Source organism: Sphaeramia orbicularis, unplaced genomic scaffold, assembly GCF_902148855.1.
Source record: "Sphaeramia orbicularis unplaced genomic scaffold, fSphaOr1.1, whole genome shotgun sequence".
Taxonomy (NCBI): domain Eukaryota; kingdom Metazoa; phylum Chordata; class Actinopteri; order Kurtiformes; family Apogonidae; genus Sphaeramia; species Sphaeramia orbicularis.
The window spans coordinates 173,541-194,110 of NW_021941597.1; the positions used below are offsets into that span (position 1 = coordinate 173,541).

A 20,570-nucleotide genomic window follows, 5' to 3' on the forward strand; every position below is an offset into this window, starting at 1 on the left:
TGTATCACTGGGAATGTTTTGTTCACATGTAGAACTAAATCTGATAGAGGCACAACTCTGACACCCTCAGGTGCAACGATGAAGTTACAGGTTACAAAACTGAAGTTACGGGTTACAAAACTGAAGTTACGGATTACGAATTTTGGCCATGTTCTGATGTCCGAGCGAATAATCAATCAAAGCATTATTCACTGATATGCCAATCAACATTACCCCACCTATATGCAAATTTCCACCCAATCAAATAATAGCGCAAATTTCCCGCACACATTTGAATGTCAAATATAAAGTCGGCAGCACTACTACAGGACCTCTGAGCGGGACGGGACAGTCAGTCAATCCGACAAGTAGGCTACGTTGGATGGAGAAGAGGATGGATTTTTTTTTTGTGAAAATAAAGTTTTTTTTAAAAATCTTCAGTCTTATGGTCATAGAACTATTTCTTGGCTGCCAAGTTTTATCGTGATGTAACCTCCACGTTGTAATTTTTTCATGAAATAGTTGTTTTTCCTGTCATTATTTTGTTTTTGTCAACACCGTCAGACACAACAAAAAGCTAATTATTCCTATTTATTTAGTCAAGTATGGATTTTGAAGCTCTTTTTTTTGGCTTTTGTCATTGGGGATGCATATAATACAGAATATTGTAGGATTACAATATTCTAACTGTGAGCATCCCCAATGTCTAAATGTGTGTGAACAGACATAATATTGTACAACACACAGATGGAGCACAATGAGCTGCAGAGCAGTTTAATATTTAGAATGTTTTCAATGGTATTGTTGGTCTGTATGGAAGAACTATAGGGGGAATTTAGCAAGAAAAACGAGATAGAGGTTCATGAAACATGAAAAGACATAGTATTTATTGTGATCATAATCTACACTATATTGCCAAAAGTATTGTCTCCCCCATCCAAATCATCAGGATTAGCTGTTCCAATCCCTTCCATGTCCACAGGTGTATTAAATCCAGCCCTAGGCATGCAGACTGCTTTTACAAACATTTGTGACAGAATGGGTCTCTCTCAGGAGCTCAGTGAATTCCAGCGTGGAACTGTGATAGGATGCCACCTGTTCAACAAATCCAGTGGTGACATTTCCTGGCTCCTAAATATTCCACAGTCAGCTGTCAGCTGGATTATAAGAAAGTGGAAGTGTTTGGGAACGACAGCAACTCAGCCATGAAGTAGTAGGCCACGGAAACTGACGGAGCGGGGTCAGCGGATGCTGAGGCGCAGAGTGCGAAGAGGTGGCCAACTTTCTGCAGTCAATGGTACAGACCTCCAAACTTCATGTGTCCTTCAGATTAGCTCCAGAACAGTGCGCACAGAGCTTCATGGAATGGGTTTCCGTGGCCGAGCGGCCGCATCCAAGCCATACATCAGCAAGTGCAATACAAAGCGGTGGATGCAGTGGTGTAAAGCACGCCGCCACTGGACTCTAGAGCAGTGGAGGAGCCTTCTCTAGACTGACCAATCACGCTTCTCCGTCTGGCAATCTGATGGACGGGTCTGGGTTTGGCGGTCTCCAGGAGAATGATACTTGTGGGAGCGCATTGTGCCAAGTGTAAAGTTTGGTGGAGGGGGGATTATGGTGTGGGGTTGTTTTTCAGGAGCTGGGCTGGGCCCCTTAGTTTCAGTGAAAGGAACTGGGAATGCTTCAGCATACCAAGACATTTTGGACAATTCCATGCTCCCAACTTTGTGGGAACAGTTTGGAGCCGGCCCCTTCCTCTTCCAACATGACTGTGCACCAGTGCACAAAGCAAGGTCCATTTGGACATGGATGACAGAGTCTGGTGTGGATGAACTGGACTGGCCTGCACACAGTCCTGACCTCAACCCCATAGAACACCTTTGGATGAATTAGAGCGCAGACTGAGAGCCAGGCCTTCTGTCCAACATCAGTGTGGGACCTCACAAATGCGCTTCTGGAAGAATGGTCCAAAATTCCCATGAACACACTCCTAAACCTTGTGGACAGCCTTCCCAGAAGAGTTGAAGCTGTTAGAGCTGCATAGGGTGGACCCACGTCAGATTGAACCCCACAAACTAGGAATGGGATGGACCTGAAATTCATATGCGAGTCAAGGCAGGCGAGCAAATACTTTTGGCAATATAGTGCAAATTATAAAAGCCAAGTGGTCTCTGTGTGTGTGTCTCAGAATTCACACAAAATGCTGCAGACTGCTGCAGTTTGTCAGACTAATTTATTTGTGCTCAGTGAACAGACTAGTGAAAACAGCGAGTTGATGGTACCAATATTTTGTCAGTTCTCAGTCATTTTGAATCCAATAGTCTTACAATCACATTGTTGTGGACAGAAGGCGTTGGTGGTGACTGCTGGACAAATGCGGTACAGCAGAAATAAATACACAACAGCAGAAAAACTACCACATGTAGAACCCGTGGATCCCCACAGGTCACTGCGTTAGTGTGTATTCAATCTGCAATTTGGAATGATCTTTGGGCTTTTGTCAACACTGTCAAACTACATGTCAACACCGTCAGACAGAAAACCTGACGCTAATGGACCACTGATTCTGGAGATTTAGGAGAAAACATGTCCCACTCACAAAAGTGCTAATGCCAAAGAACATGAATAATACTGTTACTAGAAAAAGTGTCAGAGTTGATCTTTTAAGGGTCTTTTGTACAAATGTAGCCTTTGTTCCATAAATGTGTTTTTAATTTAATGAATTTGATAATAATCTGTTAGCCCATTACCCACAAAAGGATTTGTCCACAGGCAAGAGATAATCGTTTCAATTTGATAACAGTGAAAACTCTTTAAATGAATAACATTTACTATTATTTTACATTTCCTTAAAATGTGTCCCATGTTTCTGTCAAAACCGTCAGATATTTTAAAAAAGACTAAAAATCAGGAACCACAGGGTCACCTATCAAGTTCACTAAGCCTCCTTTAAGTGTTCTACGTCTTCAAAAGTCTGTACATATTTACTGATATCTTCACTGTCACAACCATGATGTGTCAACACCGTCACTTCTGTATAGAAAATATTCAATAGAATTATTGCATAAATGTATATGTCAGGGTAGAGACTACGATTGGAGTCTCTACCCTGACATATACATTTATAGTAGGGCTAAAGGTAGTTAGCACCCCAGGCGAACACCAGACGGCTAATGTCTACAGCTCATGCACAGCATGTACAAATGGAGTTTTTTGTCAACACCGTCAGACGTACACTTTGTGTGTGTGTGTGAGTGTGTATACAGCTGTTAATATTTCCTTTTTCATTTTAGATGGTCAAACCCCAGACCTCTTACATGAGCCCGGTCAAACCCCAGACCTCTTACATGTGCCCGGTCAAACCCCAGACCTCTTACATGTGCCCTATTTGTGGAAAAGAGTTGGAGTACGTAAGCTGAAAAACACAACAGTGTAACCTGCTCAACGGCCTGGTCGCTGAGCATTTCAGTGTGGGCGAAGGAGCGTGCCCAGTGCCAGGCTGTGGAAAAGAGGTGAAGGAGGTGAAGGTGCACCTCCACAAACATCAACTGCCCACCGCCCAGTTTGACAGTCTCCTCCAACAAAGGAGGAGACTGATAATTGAAAAACTGAAGGAGCTGAGGGCGTCTAACCCCGATGAGCCCATGGTCAGTCACCTGGACCTGGAGGAGGGGGAGGAGGACAGAGAGGGGCAGGTGTGGAATAATACCTGGTGTAAAGCCGTTAAAGAGGACAGGGACCGACTGGTCCAGGATAAACAAAGGCTGATTGAAGAAAAGAAGAGCCTGAGGAGGAGGGTGTGTGAGCTGGAGGTCAGGGAATCATCAGAATATGGCTGTAGTTGTGCAGTCAGTTTATTCACATTCAATTAACTTGGATGTTTGTTTTTTTTTCTGACAGAGAAGAGTGGAGGAGAGAGGGGAGCAGGAGGAAGAAGCTGAGGAAGAAGTTGAGGAGGAGGAAGTGGGCCCACCCTCCACCCTGAGGCCCAGACCAGCAGAGACAGTGGTAAGTGGTTTACCAACAAGAATACACTGAAAAAAAACTAGAGTGACATTTACTGCAAAACCCCAAACACACATTTCCTTTAATGACTCTGCAGGGCCTTGGGTTAAAGGGCTCAAATTCACAGGATGTCATCAGTATGTGACCCTGTACCTGTGTGTGAATTTGAAGTGTGTAGCTCTAAGGGGGGGGCATAGGAGATAGTTTTTAGTTTTTTGTGTGTATGTTCATGTTATCTATATGTTCATATATTGTTTCAATGTTATTGGTAATAATAATAATAATAATAATAACAACAATAATAAAAGATTCAAACTGTCAGCATCCTTCTCCACATACAATACACACCAAACCAGGACTGATTTATGATAGTTGGGAAAGTAGCCCCAGTGGGTCCACATGGAAGACAGTTCAGGTCAGTTGTGTACCAGTGTACTGAGTTTGAAGTGTGTGAGTCTAAAGGGGGCTTCACTAGACCCTTAAACACACCCAGGGTCCCAAACTAGACCACAGGTGAGTCCACACTTTGGATTCAAACCATGCAAATGGTGCATCTGTCCTTTTAACTTTACTGCTCCGCTCCGCCATATTAGCACCGTTGTTTGTTTTTTCTTCTTCTGTGACATCGGTCCAATTTTCAGCCACTCCCACAAGGACCGCCCCCTGGATGACATGTACAATGGTGACTCTACTCACTAAGGAGGAAGTGAAAGTGAAACCCGTTCATAACAGCTATATTTTAATAATGCTAAAAGAAAAGGATATGTGGTGAGAGCGCATGGATAAGCAATGGTCAGATTAAATATGGCCGTAGTGGGCCACATGGATATTTTGTCCCACTCCTATTGACTTTGATTCCACAGTATGGGCCCAATTCCAGTCAGTACTGTTCAGTCCACCACTGGACCTGTCAGTCCATATAGCCCCAGGTGTCTAAATGGGTGCCAGGGTTGAGGTCTATCCATTTGATTGGGTTTGACCAGACTGATGACCTGTTTGAGTGGTTTCTCCTCTACTGTGACTGGGATCAGGTGTTTTCTTCACTGGGTTTGAGACGGCCCCCTAAAGTCCTATCTACAGAGCCCCCTTTGGAGCCCAGACTTCCCCACAGTCACTGTCGGATTATCACTCTATCGGTTCTCAGCCTGGTCTGTCCCCTGGGACAACCCCAATACCTTTATAGACTGTGAAAGGGCTGCTTCTGTGAAACTGGGCTCATTTTGGAACCTGGACCTGGGACTGATTTATCCACTTCAACACTTACTGATGGAGGACAGAGGTCTGGATCCTGCCCTCAAACAGTCTGTGGAGGACCTGGAGGAGGAGGAGGAGGAGGAGAAGAAGAAGAAGAATGTCAAAGTGCCCATTTCCTTATTACACTGAGTACAAATGTCAGGAATGTTAGGATTAAAACGGTGTAGTTTTACAGGGCTGACATATGTTCTAAATAACCATTTGTACTGTAATAGTCTGAACCTGGAGTTAATTGTTTGTGTTTGAGTTATAAGACAGGCTGTCCTCCCAATCCTATACAGATATTTCTATTTGAAGATCGTTTTTCCAAGCTGATAAATGAGAAACAGAATTGTCCTTCGTACCTGCTAACAGCGCTTCATAAAATTTTGACAGAAGACCGTTGTTATGACGATGGTTCTTTGTGATATTTTCAATAGTGGAAAGAGAAGGTTCTAATGTAGATTTAATTTGTGAAATTACGTAATTCCTTATTTGTAAATATTTTTTAAAAAATGTTTTCTAGGCAAATTATATTTATACATTAATTGTTCTAAAGGCATTAGAGAGCTCTCCCTATATAGGTCTTCTATTTTACATAATCCCTTTTCTTTCCAACATCTAAATCCCATGTCAGCTCTTCCAGGTTTAAAGTTATGATTCCCCCAGATTGGTGAAAAGCATGAAAGCCCACGAGATTCGTTTAAGTGGTGAGCTTGGTGCCAAACAGATATTGTATTTCTAAGAAAAGGGTTTTGAGTATTTTTTTCCAACATTTTAGTTTGTGCTGAATAAAGGTATAATTATATTGGTAGCGTTAATGAGTAGCTTTCTCTGCTTATCCAGGATGGGGCCTCTGTGGTACAGAAGTATTGTGTGGCTGTGCTGAGTTGGGCAGCCCAGTAATAAAGTTTCAGATTGGGTAGTCTAAGCCCACCACGCTCATATGGAAGGTACAGCAGAGAGAGACGTAACCTTGGACGTTTATTGTTCCATATAAATCTTGTTAAGTTTTTCTTCAATGTAGAGAAAAAGATGGCTGGAAGAGGGAGCGCAATAGACTGAAAGAGGTATAGAAATTTTGGCAGAATAGACATCTTAATAATATTAATTCATCCAATCATTGAAATTAGTAATGTGTTCCACTTCTCTAGAGATTCCAACACATTTTGTAAAATAGGGTTATAATTTGTAGGCACAATCTTATTAATGTCAGGTGTTATTTTAATTCCCAAATATGTAAAACCATCAGGGTAAAAGTAAACAGTGAATGTATAGGAGGGTTATTTCTCTCTTGTTTACTTAGTAGTAGTAGAGCACTGTTCCTTTTGTTACTTTTGTAGCCAGAGAACTTATCAAATGTTTCAAGAAGTTTTGGAAGCGCTTTCAGAGATTTATCTAAATTTGTTAAAAATAAAACAACATCATCTGCGAAGAGGGCCAGCCGATGTTCAGTTTCACCTATCCAGACACCTGCGATCTCAGGGGACTGGTGAATAGCCATAGCGAGAGGTTCAACCGCAAATATAAATAAGAGTGGGGATAGTGGGCATCCTTGGCGTGTGGATCTGCAAAGGTTGACTGGTGTTGAAATTTGATTATTGTTGATATTTTAATCTGTGGGCCTGTATATAATAATTCAATCCATTTAATGTTTTTTCTCCAAAGCCGAATCTTTTAAGAGTTTCAAAGAGATATCTCCATTCAATCCTATCAAACGCCTTTTCGGCATCTAATGACAAGAAGGCATGGTCACTAGCATTGTGTTTTGCATACAATATGTTTAATAACCTACGTGTACTATGGTATACTTGTCTACCAAGCACAAATCCATTCTGAGCTTTCGCAATTAAAGTGGGAATGTGTGATTCAATTCTTCTGGCCAAGGCTTTGCAGAGAATTTTAGTGTCACATGACATTAAAGATATGGGCGATGTGAGCCCATTTCTGAGGCCGACTTACCGGGCTTCAGAAGAACTAAAATAACTGCTGATCTCAGTGATTCTGGAAGACTGCCTTTTTCATAGGATTCATTAAACACTTCAAGAAGTTGGGGCAGCAGTTTCCCTGAGAAGGTTTTGTAAATTTCTGTAGGTAGGCCATCTGGCCCAGGTGCTTTACCACTGTTCATATGTTTGAGTGCCTCTGTCAGTTCTTCAATACTCAGGTTTCTTTCAAAATCCATTTTAACTTCTGTTAATATTGGGAATTGAAGTCGGTTCAGAAAGCTGTTTTGTTTTTCTGGATTATCCGGATATTCTGATTTGTACAGATCATCATAATATTTGGAGAATGCTTTATTTATATCAAGAGGATCAACAAGTTGCTCTCCACTTTCTAGTGTAATTGAATTGATTGTTCTTTTAATCTGGATTTTCTTAATTCTCCATGCTAGAAGTTTACCTGCCTTCTCACCCTGATCATAATAAGATTGTTTCAGCCATGATAAACTGGTGGCTATTTTGTTTGTGGTAAGTTCATTATATTTGGCTTTTAATAGGAGCAGCTTCTCTTGTTTTTCTACATTACTATGGTACAAATCTTGTTCTAATGTTTTTATTTCTTTTTCAAGAGCATCTAATTGTTCATAATGTGTCTTGGTTTTATATTTGGTGTATCTTATAATTTCCCCTCTTATATAAGCTTTAAATGCTTCCCACCTCACTGATGCACTTGTCTGATTTGTATTTATAGAGAAGTATTCACTTATTTTTTTATCCAAAAATTCTACAAAGTCTGGAAGTTGAAGCCATTTGGCCTGAAAACAAAATGGTAGTGAGGATGAGAGTATATTAAACATCTGTATAGACAATGACATGGGAGCATGATCAGATAATAATATACTGTCATACCAACAAGTTGTTACTTCAACACTTTTACCACAAACTGGGACTTTCTGGTAAAATTCTCTTTGAAACTGACAAACTTTACATGTGTAAATGATAGCATGATTCAAACAGGACCAAAAAATGTTCATTTCCTGCCACTGACTGTAATTCAATGTTTCCAGAATGAAATCCAATGGACACAACTTCAGTAGTCTAGACATTTTTCTGTGAAACTGTGTATTTCCTCCTGAGGTTGTGATTCCAGTGAGGATCATTCTAGTCCCTGGGTCTGTTTTCACACCTGCTGCCTTCAGTTAGTTTGAATGGACCTATAGTGAGCGTACTCCTTAGTCCTGTTTGTTTGGGTGAGAACATAGTAATCACACTCCACAGTGGGTAAAAACACCCCATAGTCCAAGACCTGGTGTCAGTACACTACGGTGCTCGTGGGAGGAATAGAAACCGCAAACACGGCAGCCAGTCAGAAATGTGTTAGGAGGAAATGGTTCAAAGTAGAACCACCCACCACTGATGAATGGAGTGGAACTGTCTGTGAGATTTATGTTATGGACAAGATATCCTTTTCCCTCAGAGCTGAAAAAGAAAAATGGTATAATATCTGGTCCAAATGGACTGAGTACGTAAAACCAATCAGATCTGACTTCATTTGATTGTATTTGTGCTTTGTTTGGCCCTATCCGCTTTTATGTGAGGTTGGGATTGTATGAGGTGGTGCGCTCCCCTGTTCAGTTTAGCTGTATTATTGTTTCAACTGAAATTAATGGTCCGTAAAAGGAAATTCTAGAAAGGCAATATGGATACAACCATCCAAGATGTCTATATCCACCCTGTTTAGTTTTCTGGAAGGATTCAGGCTGTAATTAGTGTATGTGGTGGACACTTGCCTTTCCAGTAAAAAAGAGAATTAAAAAAAAAAGAAAGAAAAGAAACGTTAACACAAGCACATGTAAAGTGTATATACTGTGTAGATTGAGGTGCCTCTGCCTGACGGACACAGAGTTTGGGGGTGTGACGTCGATGGGTCCTGCAGCTTTGAACCCCTCATTCTGCAGGATACTGTGCAGTGCAGCATGGTCCGGAGAGAACTGCACCGACTGGACACATCCTGGAAGAAAAGCAGCAAGAACACACACACAATCAAATGCACAACCTATTCTCCTTTTCCCTGACATTAACTTTATCATACATTTCATGTCTTTAAAAACATGGTGACAAATGACTTGATTTGAACTGGTGATTCCTCTGAATAAAAGAAAATGAAACATTTAGGGTAAAAGGGAGAAGTGGTGCAACAACAGTAGGTGTGTCTTACCCCCTTCTCCTCTGTTTGTCTACGCAAAATTTTTTCTATCCGGCACTCTGTGGCTGAAAAAAAAAAAAAAAAAAAAAACATTTATTTTTTATTTAAGGGGTACATTTATTTATTTATTTTTTAATAAATCACAATCTTATTTTTGTTCTTAGAGTGAATAAGTGTTTGGGCTGTTGCCCCTCTGGGACACCGTACGTTAGAGCAGCTGCAGCTCACACACTAATGTTTGGGCTGCAGCAGGAGGTCATGAGTGTTCCCTCACAACAATATGTGAGCCAGAACTCAGGCCACCACGTTACTGAAAAGTAGGGTGGAACCGTTTGGGTTGGAGGCTTTCAATCCAATATGAAGGCGTAGCCAACGAATCCATGTAGCCTATGTGAAGAACCCAAACACTGGCCTTTCCACATGAACCTTGGAGCAGATGGCACACAGTCTGAGCAGGTTCAGTTTCAGCTGACTCCAGTCGCAGTAGTTAGGGAACGCACCCCCATGAAGATGGTCTGTTTAGTTTGTGTTTCCTTTGAAAACTTGAAAGCTTTTTTTTTTCCTGCTGCTCAGACTTTTACTTTAGTTTTAAATCTACACACCTGTTTTATTTCTCTGAAACAGTTGTTGTTCTTCAGCACATCTGTCATGTTCAACCTCTGACAGAAAATACATCAGATTTAAATCAAAAATAACCTTCTGATGTCTTCACAACTAACTTATGAGGAACGGAAAATTTAAGCCGGATATAAATAGTGATTTGATTTCTATGGTGACACCAGAGGTTGCGCTAGACATTTTTATTGTCCGTCATTTTGACGGACAGGGTCGTAAAAATTCCGTCATAACGTATTATTATGCGTCATTTCAAATTTTTATTTTTTAATGATAAAAAGATATATTTAGTAGTATTTAATGTTCAAAAACATTTCAATGATGCAGCAACTGTAGTTGCTGCTGGCTGATAAACCAACGTGATATCACGACTCGCATAATTATATACGCCACTTATAATTGGTGTGTTATGCACTGAGGGTTAGGGTTCAGGTTATATGAACCAGAGATCTACGCACAAATGGACATGCCATCTAATAACACATGAAAGGTAGAAAATGCGTACATATAGCACACCAAATGCCACTGGCATATTCCTTGCTTTTCCGTCATCCTCCACCGCATCCATCCCTCTTTTTTCACCGCGTTTATTAATGACATCGGATTTAACTGGGTTTTCTAAAATAACTAAGGAGACTCGGCTGTCTTCACAGTTTGCGCAAGAAAAGTAGCATCTAATTTTGGCTAAAGTCAGCAAAACAACAACACAAGACTGGACACTGACTGATTAATGTTCACACTCACCATCAACTGGACAGGGGGTCTACTACAGGTGGACTAACGGTGAGTCATGTGACAGAAGTACCGCTGTTGTATTCAGTGTAGTTGTGAACAGTGGTGCTGTTGGTTCTATACAGGTGGATGCTGTTCTGGACTGTTTGATGCATCGTTAAGAGAGACAGACAGACCAGCGATTCTGCGAACAGGTTCTGTTCACAGTGTTATGTGAAAACTTTCTTTGGTAGTATGAGACTGGTGTGTGTGTGTGTTCCTTTAAGTGCGAGAGCGGTGTGTGGTGCGTGCGTGAACGTATGGTGTGAGTGGCCGAGCAAGGTGAGGGAGCGGCAGTTTTGAGTATGAGTGTGTAAGAGGACAGAAGGAAAAAGTGTACAAACATCGATATACTGTGCATAAATAAAAGCTGCTGTCTTCCACTACCGGCAAGGGAGTTAACCCGACATCGGCCCTGGAGGAAATCTGCCCTGTTCTCGCTGACTACGGTCGGACGAGCCGAGCAGGAGAGGTTAACAGTAGATTACCCTCAGTATTTGAATCTGTCAAAATGACGGACGGCCTTCAGAATTTTCCGTCATTTAAAAAAAAATCTGTCAATGACGGAATATTTTCGGTTAACGCGACCTCTGGGTGACACATACCAATATGGTCTGATATGAAAAATGATGGTGATATTCTTTCTTTCCATATGGCCCAGGCCTATTGGATCAGTACCAACCAACCATCAGTTCATCAGCAGAACACAGGCATTAAAGCATCAGTGAACACAACACTACTGTCACTGCACATGGAGCCAATTCTGCACAGCTCACTTTACCATTACATCACTTCTACGTCTTCTATGACACACAAATACTGCTTAAAACATCAACAATTACCGCTGTGACCCACAGTGACACTTGATATTAGGCCTGAACCGGTCCACATACCGAACCGAACCGTTTCAGTTCACACCTGTTCGGTTCGGTCCACAGCTGAACCCAAATGGCACAGAATGAATAAAAGAAAAAGGAACTAAAGACGTCGGTCAGTGCGGAACTTTAAATCCACGCAAGTTCCACACAGACATATTGAAGGAGCGCACATTGACCCAAAATATGAAACAGCAGCTGATATAAGGTAAAAAAAATATATATATATATATATATATATGATGTGAACCTGGAAAGAAGAGACTGAGGACCCTCTGCCATCAGTCCAGTCTGGGTTCAGGTGAAGGACAACCACCTATGAACGGTAGTTCTGAAACACTTACACTTATTCTGTCTCACACACACACACACACACAGTTTAACAGAGGAATAGAACCGAGGTGTTAGATGTTGAAAAGATGTAAAGTTTCACTTTCGTTTCACACCAGTGTTAGTTATGGACCACACCCCCATGTATATTAATCCCATCGAACCCCCCCACCCCCTTCAGAATTACTCACATGCATAGAGGGTGTTCTGACAGAAATAGTGTCAGAACACACATTTTTAGGAATAATTATTGACAGTAAATTAAGCTGGAAATCCTACATCAGGTTCATCCAAACCAAAGTATCCAAAAGCATTTCCATCATTAACAAAGCTAAACACGGACTGGATTAGAAGTCACACTATATGTTGTATTGTTGTCTGGTCCTGCCATACCTAACCTACTGTATAGAATTATGGGGCAAAACTAGAAAACTACTCTATACCCTCTCTTCATACAGGGGTTGGACAAAATAATGGAAACACCTTAAAAAAATCAACAAAATATAATTTAATATGGTGTAGGTCCGCCTTTTGCGGCATTTACAGCCTCAATTCTCCGAGGTATTGATTCATACAACTTGTGAATTGTTTCCAAAGGAATTTTAAGCCATTCTTCAGTTAGAATACCCTCCAACTCTTTTAGAGACGATGACGGTGGAAATCGACGTCTTACTTGAATCTCTAAAACTGACCATAAATGCTCAATAATGTTGAGGTCTGGGGACTGTGCCGGCCATACGAGATGCTCAACTTCATTAGAATGTTCCTCATGCCATTCTTTAACAATTCTAGCTGTATGGATTGGGGCATTATCATCTTGAGGTGAAGGTGTTTCCATTATTTTGTCCAACCCCTGTATTACAAAAACGTGCAGTCAGTCTTACATAAAGTGGGCTATTTGGATCATACTCATTTATTATTCTTGCTGTCAAAACTATTAAAACTCCATGATTTGGTCATTTTTTTACACAGCTCAACTTCTACATAAAGCTAATAAAAATCAACTACCAGCCGACATACATGAACTATTTGTCCATTGGGGGGGGGGGGGGCTATAACCTGAGGGGATGTGGGAATTTCAAAGTCCCAGCAGTCAGGACCACCAGGAGAAGTTTGTGTGTATCAGTGTGTGGGGTCAAGCTTTGGAATGGGTTGGGGGTAGACCTCCAGCGGTGTCCAAACATTCAAAAATTCAAAACAAATGGACAAAGAAATGTTTTTTCACAATACATGGCTCAAGGAAAGGTGTGATCATTATTTGGATTGTCAGGTTGTTAGACTGTGTGGTGTGTGTGTGTATAAACATGGGGGTGTGTTGGTGTACACATGTAGATATAAACTGGTGTGTATGTACATGTGTATGTGACTGTATGTGTGTACAGGGGCCTGTTTCACAAAACTAGGATTCAGTCATCCAGGAAAACTGACTAAGCCGCGTTCAACCAATCCAAAACAAGGGGGTCCAGGCTTAATCGGTTTCACGCAGACCAAGTCAGGATGAACGGACACGGATTCATCAGCAGGTGGAACTCATCCTGGATAAGAGTGTGCACACGGCTTCTTCAATAGACCCTGACATCGATCACAGATTCACCCTTTCACCATGGCAACTACAGCAGTGAACTTTACCCCCGTCAGATGCAAAACTCCTCATTTTGTCTTAGAGGAAGTAAAGGAGAGAATCAAAAAGAAAGACAACACCACAGTTACAAAAACAACCAGAGACAGCATGGAGAAGGACTACAGACCACCTGAATGAGTAAGCAGAGCACAAACACACACTGACTGTTCCACTGAAACCATCACAATTACAACCACAGAGTTCATGAACATCTGTGAAAACGTAGCTGTGAAACTGTAAGTGAAACTGACTGTAGATGTGAGTGAAACTGTGGAAATGTAACTGCATCAGACTGAAGAACTGAGAAAGAGATGAGCCCACTGACTTTTGGGAGTTGGATCAATGCCAGTGGATGGACACACTGGGTTCATGTTCAGTTCATGACAGATTGGACTGAAAAAGACACTGTTTATTCAGTTTGATCTGTTTCTGATAGAATGCCCCCAACTTTAATGTGAACTTCAATGAACATCTGCATGATCAGTGAATTAAATATAGGAAAATACCTGATTTATACTGATAAAATACAAACTACAGCAGATAATATGATAATAAATGGAGATAAATCCCTTAATAAAGGTTAGATATAGAGAACATTCCTTAGTGAACTGACACTCCAGTAGTGCTGGACCTTTATGGGTTCATGAACACTGTTCAGTGTTTGGTTTAATATTCTTCATCTGATCATTTCAGATGTTCCATACTGACTGTCTCATCAGTGTTGTGTCTCAGTGGTCTGGTTCTACTTCTGGTTCGGTCCATGACACCTGAGTCTATGGGACCTGTGGAGTGTGTATACAGTGTATGTACTGTGTGTATACTGTGTGTATACTGTATGTGTACTGTGTGTACTGTGTGTATACTGTGTATATACTGTATGTGTAATGTGTGTAGTGTGTATATACTGTGTGTATACTGTGTGTGTACTGTGTGTATACTGTGTGTATACTGTGTGTAGTGTGTATGTACTGTGTGTATACTGTGTATGTTCTGTGTGTATACTGTGTATTTACTGTGTGTATACTGTGTATATACTGTGTGTATACTGTGTATTTACTGTGTGTATGCTGTGTATATACTGGGTGGGGAAGCAAAATTTACAATGAACATTTAGTTGTTTTTTCTCAGCAGACACTACGTCAGTTGTTTTGAAACCAAACATATACTGATGTCATAATCATACCTAACACTATTATCCATACCTTTTCACAAACTTTTGCCCATATGAGTAATCAGGAAAGCAAACGTCAAAGAGTGTGTGATTTGCTGAATGCACTCGTCACACCAAAGGAGATTTCAAAAATAGTTGGAGTGTCCATAAAGACTGTTTATAATGGAAAGAAGAGAATGACTATGAGCAAAACTATTACCAGAAAGTCTGGAAGATACTATTAAAGAAGAATGGGAGAAGTTGTCACCCCAATATTTGAGGAACACTTGCGCAAGTTTCAGGAAGCGTGTGAAGGCAGTTATTGAGAAAGAAGGAGGACACATAGAATAAAAACATTTTCTATTATGGACATTTTCTTGTGGCAAATAAATTCTCATGACTTTCAATAAACTAACTGGTCATACACTGTCTTTCAATCCCTGCCTCAAAATATTGTACATTTTGCTTCCCCACCCTGTACTGTGTAAGTACTGTGTGTATACTGTGTATTTACTGTGTGTATACTGTGTTTACTGTGTGTATACTGTGTATGTACTGTGTGTATGAAGTGTGTAAACTGTGTATGTACAGTGTGTATACTGTGTATATACTGTATATACTGTGTATGTACTGTGTGTATGCTGTATATGTACTGTATGTATACTGTGTAAACTGTGTATGTACAGTGTGCATACTGTGTATATACTGTGTATGTACTGTGTGTATACTGTGTATTAGAGGTCAACCGATTATCGGCGCCGATAATTGGGAATTTGACGTATATTGGTATCGGCCGTTTTTTAATCCGATGGGCTGATATTAAGAAATCAATTTAAAACTGGGTTATTTCGGCTCAAATGCAGCCTCTCTCTCTCTGCCCTCTGATTGGTTGACGCAGAAGCTGTCCTCACACACAGACTGGGACTGACTTGGGATGAGACTGTGTTCTATACATTTTCTCCATTACTCATACATAGAGCGTTTAGAACCAGACTGAACTCATGTTCTGGTAAAAGCTCATCAGACTCCACCTCAGCGTGCTTCCCTAAAACAAGTGAACAGAGTTTTTTACGCTCTCTCTCTTAATCCCACACACATGCTTTTCTCTCACAGACTGTTTCCATCTCCATATTATCAGCAGTCTAATTCACACACATGTCAGGAGGTCATCTGAGTTAGCAGAGCTGCCGCTAATGTTTCCTCTGCTCTGACGTTCTTCTGAAACATTAGTAGTAGTTATCAGATGTAGAGCACAGGGATGTTTAGTACAGTTTCAAAAGAGTTTTCTGCGTTTACCTTTGACACGTGTTTTCTCTCCGGAGCTTCTCACACGAGAAACCTTCGTCTCTCCGCGGTGCGTACTCCTTCCGTGTCGAAATCCAACGTGGAAGAGGTACCCCCTGTGTCAAATAGTGCCGCTGTGGGGCTCTGACCACATGCGTCGATGTCTGACTATTTGGGATGAGACTGTGTTGGTATGTAATGTAATAGTGTGTGTTTGCGTTAAAGGTCCCGTATTATGCAAATCTCACTTAGTAACAGTTTTCTTATAGTAGTGTGTGTTGCAGTAGCCTCATTATGAGGTTCGAATTTGAAAACTGTCTGTTTCCTCCCTGCCTTGCTACACCACATTTTGTGAAAATGCCTGCTCAAACGGCCGAGTTTGAGTTGGGTCCGCTTATGACGACATAAGCGGATTTAACTCCTCCCCCTGACTGTGCCCCCACCCTAGCAAAGCAAGCCCCACACTGGCAAAGTACCTCTTGGACAACAAACATGGCGAAGGCGAGACACGCAAGTTGTGGTGTTGTTGGCTGCACACACCAACACGATAGTTTATTTTTGCTCCCCACTTCCAAGCCTCTCCGTAAAAAGTGTCTGGATTCTGTCTGTGATGGTCATGGACCAAACAACATTCCCAAACACTTGTATGTGTGTGCCCGGCATTTCACGGACGAGTGTTTTTTTTTAACATGGGCCCATACAGCTGCGGCTTAGCACAAAGACTCCGAATCAAGAAGGACGCAGTACCAACGCTTCGTGACCCAAGTACAAGTGTGGGAGATGTAAGTTCTTCTCATTTTTTGTATCTTTACTGCATAACCCTACATTACGGATAAGCTGGTGGTTGTTTATGTGTACGTGTAACGTTAGCATGGCAGCTAACATAGCTCGGTTACTGCTGCTAACGTTTGCGTCCCCATTAACATGCAAGAGCTATAATATCAAGAGACATTCAACAGAACTACTTTGAACACGGGCCTTTTGTGGTTGGAATCAGTACAGTTAGCATCAGGCTTGTTAGCAGCTGCCTGCATTAGTGGCGGCAGGCGTCTTTCCGTGTCAGGTCCACGAACCTGACACAACACCGCCGTTTTCCGTCGGGGCTCAATCACGCCTCAAGGCAAAGAAAGCCAGTGTTTGGAAAGACGTTCTGTCTGAGACATGTGTATTGTAGACGAGAGAGGGGCATTTCAGACAGGTGACTTGTGTATTCAGAACAGATAAGGAGTACCGCTAGCGTAAGCTGCATCCTCTCCCAGAGAGGGGAGGGGGAGTGGGTGTGGACAGATGTGTTCATTTGCATACCCGGAAGCAGGCCCAGAAACAGCCTGTTCTGAGGAGGGCTGGTGAGAGGGACTTTTTCGACCGCTGAAACTCCGAAAAAAGTATGATTTTGGGGCAAACAAACTTAAATACTATGTTTTTGGGCTTCTGAGACTTATGAGACGTGACTGAAAAATAGCATAATACGGGACCTTTAAAGTCACATGAAGAACTCTACAACTCACAACTACTAATGTCACTGTGAGCTTTCTAGTCCTATGATCTGAAAATTAAAGTGAAGATGAGACAGAGTCAAATTCAGAAGTGATTGATCTGAACATGGTGGAACATTGTAAATCCTGTGTGTGCTCATTAAAGCCCTAAAGGCTGTTTGTGTTCTGTCAGGAGTTTAACTGCACTCATAGACACTATTAGACTTTTTATGTAGCTTGTGTCATATTAATCATTAATAATGTAGCAACATTGTTTTGAATGACAGGGTCCCTGCTGTCGCATGGTAAAAAATAAAATTTAATAATGAAATCAACTTAAGACTTCCCAAATGCTGTAATAAATGAAGCATGATGAGTTGAGCAGATGTCAGCATGTGGCCCAAGAGTTTACAAGAGTCTCCCTGTATTTTTGTTGCGTTTGAACTTAAAACAAAGATAAGTCATTATAGTTATAATTAAATTTTACTTTATTTACTGTGGAAAATTTTCAGGGAGCTATTTATTTAAACTTTTTTTCAACTTTATAAGAGATGCTTCTGAGTCTAGGAAATCCATGCACTTCTGGAGCTATTATTTTCTATTTGTGTGATTAAATAAACATGCTTATGGCATTTAAACGAAGTTCAGTGTTTGCATTATTCCAAATTTTTCACGCCAATTTTTACACTTTTACTGCAAATGAATATCGGCTCCAGATATCGGTTATCAGCCTCCTCTAACTACTAATAATTGGTATCGGACCTGAAAAACCCACATCGGTCGATCTCTACCGTGTATGTACTGTGTGTATACTGAGTATATACTGTATATACTGCGTATGTACTGTGTGTATACTGTATATACTGTGTGTACTGTACATATACTGGGTGTGTACTGTGTGTATACTGTATATACTGTGTATGTACTGTGTGTATACTGTATGTATACTGTATATACTGTGTATGTACTGTGTGTATACTGTGTATGTACTGTGTGTATACTGTATATACTGTGTATGTACTGTGTGTATACTGTATATACTGTATGTGTACTGTGTATATACTGTGTATGTACTGTGTGTATACTATATATACTGTGTGTATACTGTATGTGTACTGTGTGTGTACTGTGTGTATACTGTGTGTATACTGTATATACCGTGTGTGTACTTTGTGTGTACTGTATATACTGTGTATATGCTGTGTATGTGCTGTGTGTATACTGTAAATACTGTGTGTGTACTGTTTATATACTGTGTGTACTGTATATACTGTATATGTACTGTGTGTATACTGTAAATACTGTGTGTACTGTTTATATACTGTGTGTGTACTGTATATACTGTGTATGTACTGTGTGTATACTGTAAATACTGTGTGTGTACTGTGTGTGTACTGTGTGTATACTGTATATACTGTGTGTGTATCCCTCTTTTCCCTCAGGGGTGTAATCAGTGTAACCTGGGTCAGTGGGTTCAGTTCTCACCTGTTCAGCCTTTTGAGTAAACTATGAGACTCAACCACACATGTAATACACTGGACACAAATAAGCAAACCAACTAGTCTAACCAGTAAGTGGACACAGAGACTGTATTTAAACCAAGTGCTTTCTAAAGCCAATCACTAAAATATTACAATACAATGACTTACTCTGGTCAAGAGGAAAATACAAGTTCAAGTAGAAGTCATTAGATCTACATTTGGATGAGCAGAGAAAGATTCAACACATGAAATGATAATTATAGAAATATTCTAAGAACTTATTCAAGGTCAATAACACCAGTCAAAATACTCAGACCTTAACCCCTTACTCAGTCTAGCTAGTGTACTAAGTGCAGACAACAGAATAATTCAGAATTCACCTTGTGTGTATATGTGATCAGTGAAATGTGTGTAACAATGTATGAACAGATAGCTGTACTAAAGGCAATGAACAATTACCCAAAGACAATTTGAAAGGTAATAAAGAGTACTAGACAAAGGTATTACAACATGTGTGGAAAGGCAGCTTCTAACAGTATGAACAACTGTAGACTGGATCCAAACACAAAAGAAATAAAACCTAGAAAGGTTGATCTCAAAGAGAACCCCCTTACAATGCTATATGGTTGGCACGTCAAAATAATGCACTGCAGAGAGATGGAAAAACCCTGAAGGATGCGAGCTAAGATATGAAAATGCTAAAGGATTCAAATATGGATCCAATCCCAATGTACAACTCATAAAACACCATTAATTGACCCACTCAATCATACATGTGTTCCAAAAAACTGACTAGAATACTGAGGTGACCGCTCACTCAACCTACAGTCAATGGGATCACAGAAAGCAAGAGAAATAAAGAAAAGAAGAAAAAAAAAGAAAGAGAAAAAGAAACCTGTTGCAGGCCTGTTTAAATCCACGCAAAACGTGTGTGGCGCCAAGTACTCACAGTTGGTGTGAAGGAATCCCGCCGATAGTCCACATGGGTCACTCAGGTCTGCTGGTCCAGTCCACATGGGTAACTCAGGTCCTAGTCCAGTCCACATGGGTCACTCAGGTCTGCTGGTCCAGTCCACATGGGTCACTCAGGTCCTAGTCCAGTCCACATGGGTCACTCAGGTCTGCTGGTCCAGTCCACATGGGTCACTCAGGTCCTAGTCCAGTCCACATGGGTCACTCAGGTCTGCTGGTCCAGTCCACATGGGTAACTCAGGTCCTAGTCCAGTCCACATGGGTCACTCAGGTCTGCTGGTCCAGTCCACATGGGTCACTCAGGTCCTAGTCCAGTCCACATGGGTCACTCAGGTCTGCTGGTCCAGTCCACATGGGTCACTCAGGTCCTAGTCCAGTCCACATGGGTCACTCAGGTCTGCTGGTCCAGTCCACATGGGTCACTCAGGTCCTAGTCCAGTCCACATGGGTCACTCAGGTCCTGGTCCAGTCCACATGGGTCACTCAGGTCTGCTGGTCCAGTCCACATGGGTCACTCAGGTCTGCTGGTCCAGTCCACATGGGTCACTCAGGTCCTAGTCCAGTCCACATGGGTCACTCAGGTCCTGGTCCAGTCCACATGGGTCACTCAGGTCCTGGTCCAGTCCGTCT

General features: G+C 41.3%; 1 long non-coding RNA gene across 1 annotated transcript in view; it reads left to right on the forward strand.

The window, feature by feature from the left end:
• Positions 1–17,180, forward strand: part of LOC115416375 (uncharacterized) — a 26,956-nt gene extending 9,776 nt beyond the window's left edge. The window contains exon 3 of the long non-coding RNA XR_003934962.1: positions 17,147–17,180. This is a non-coding gene — a long non-coding RNA (uncharacterized LOC115416375). The remainder of the gene's footprint in view (positions 1–17,146) is intronic.
• Positions 17,181–20,570: the final 3,390 nt, after the last annotated feature.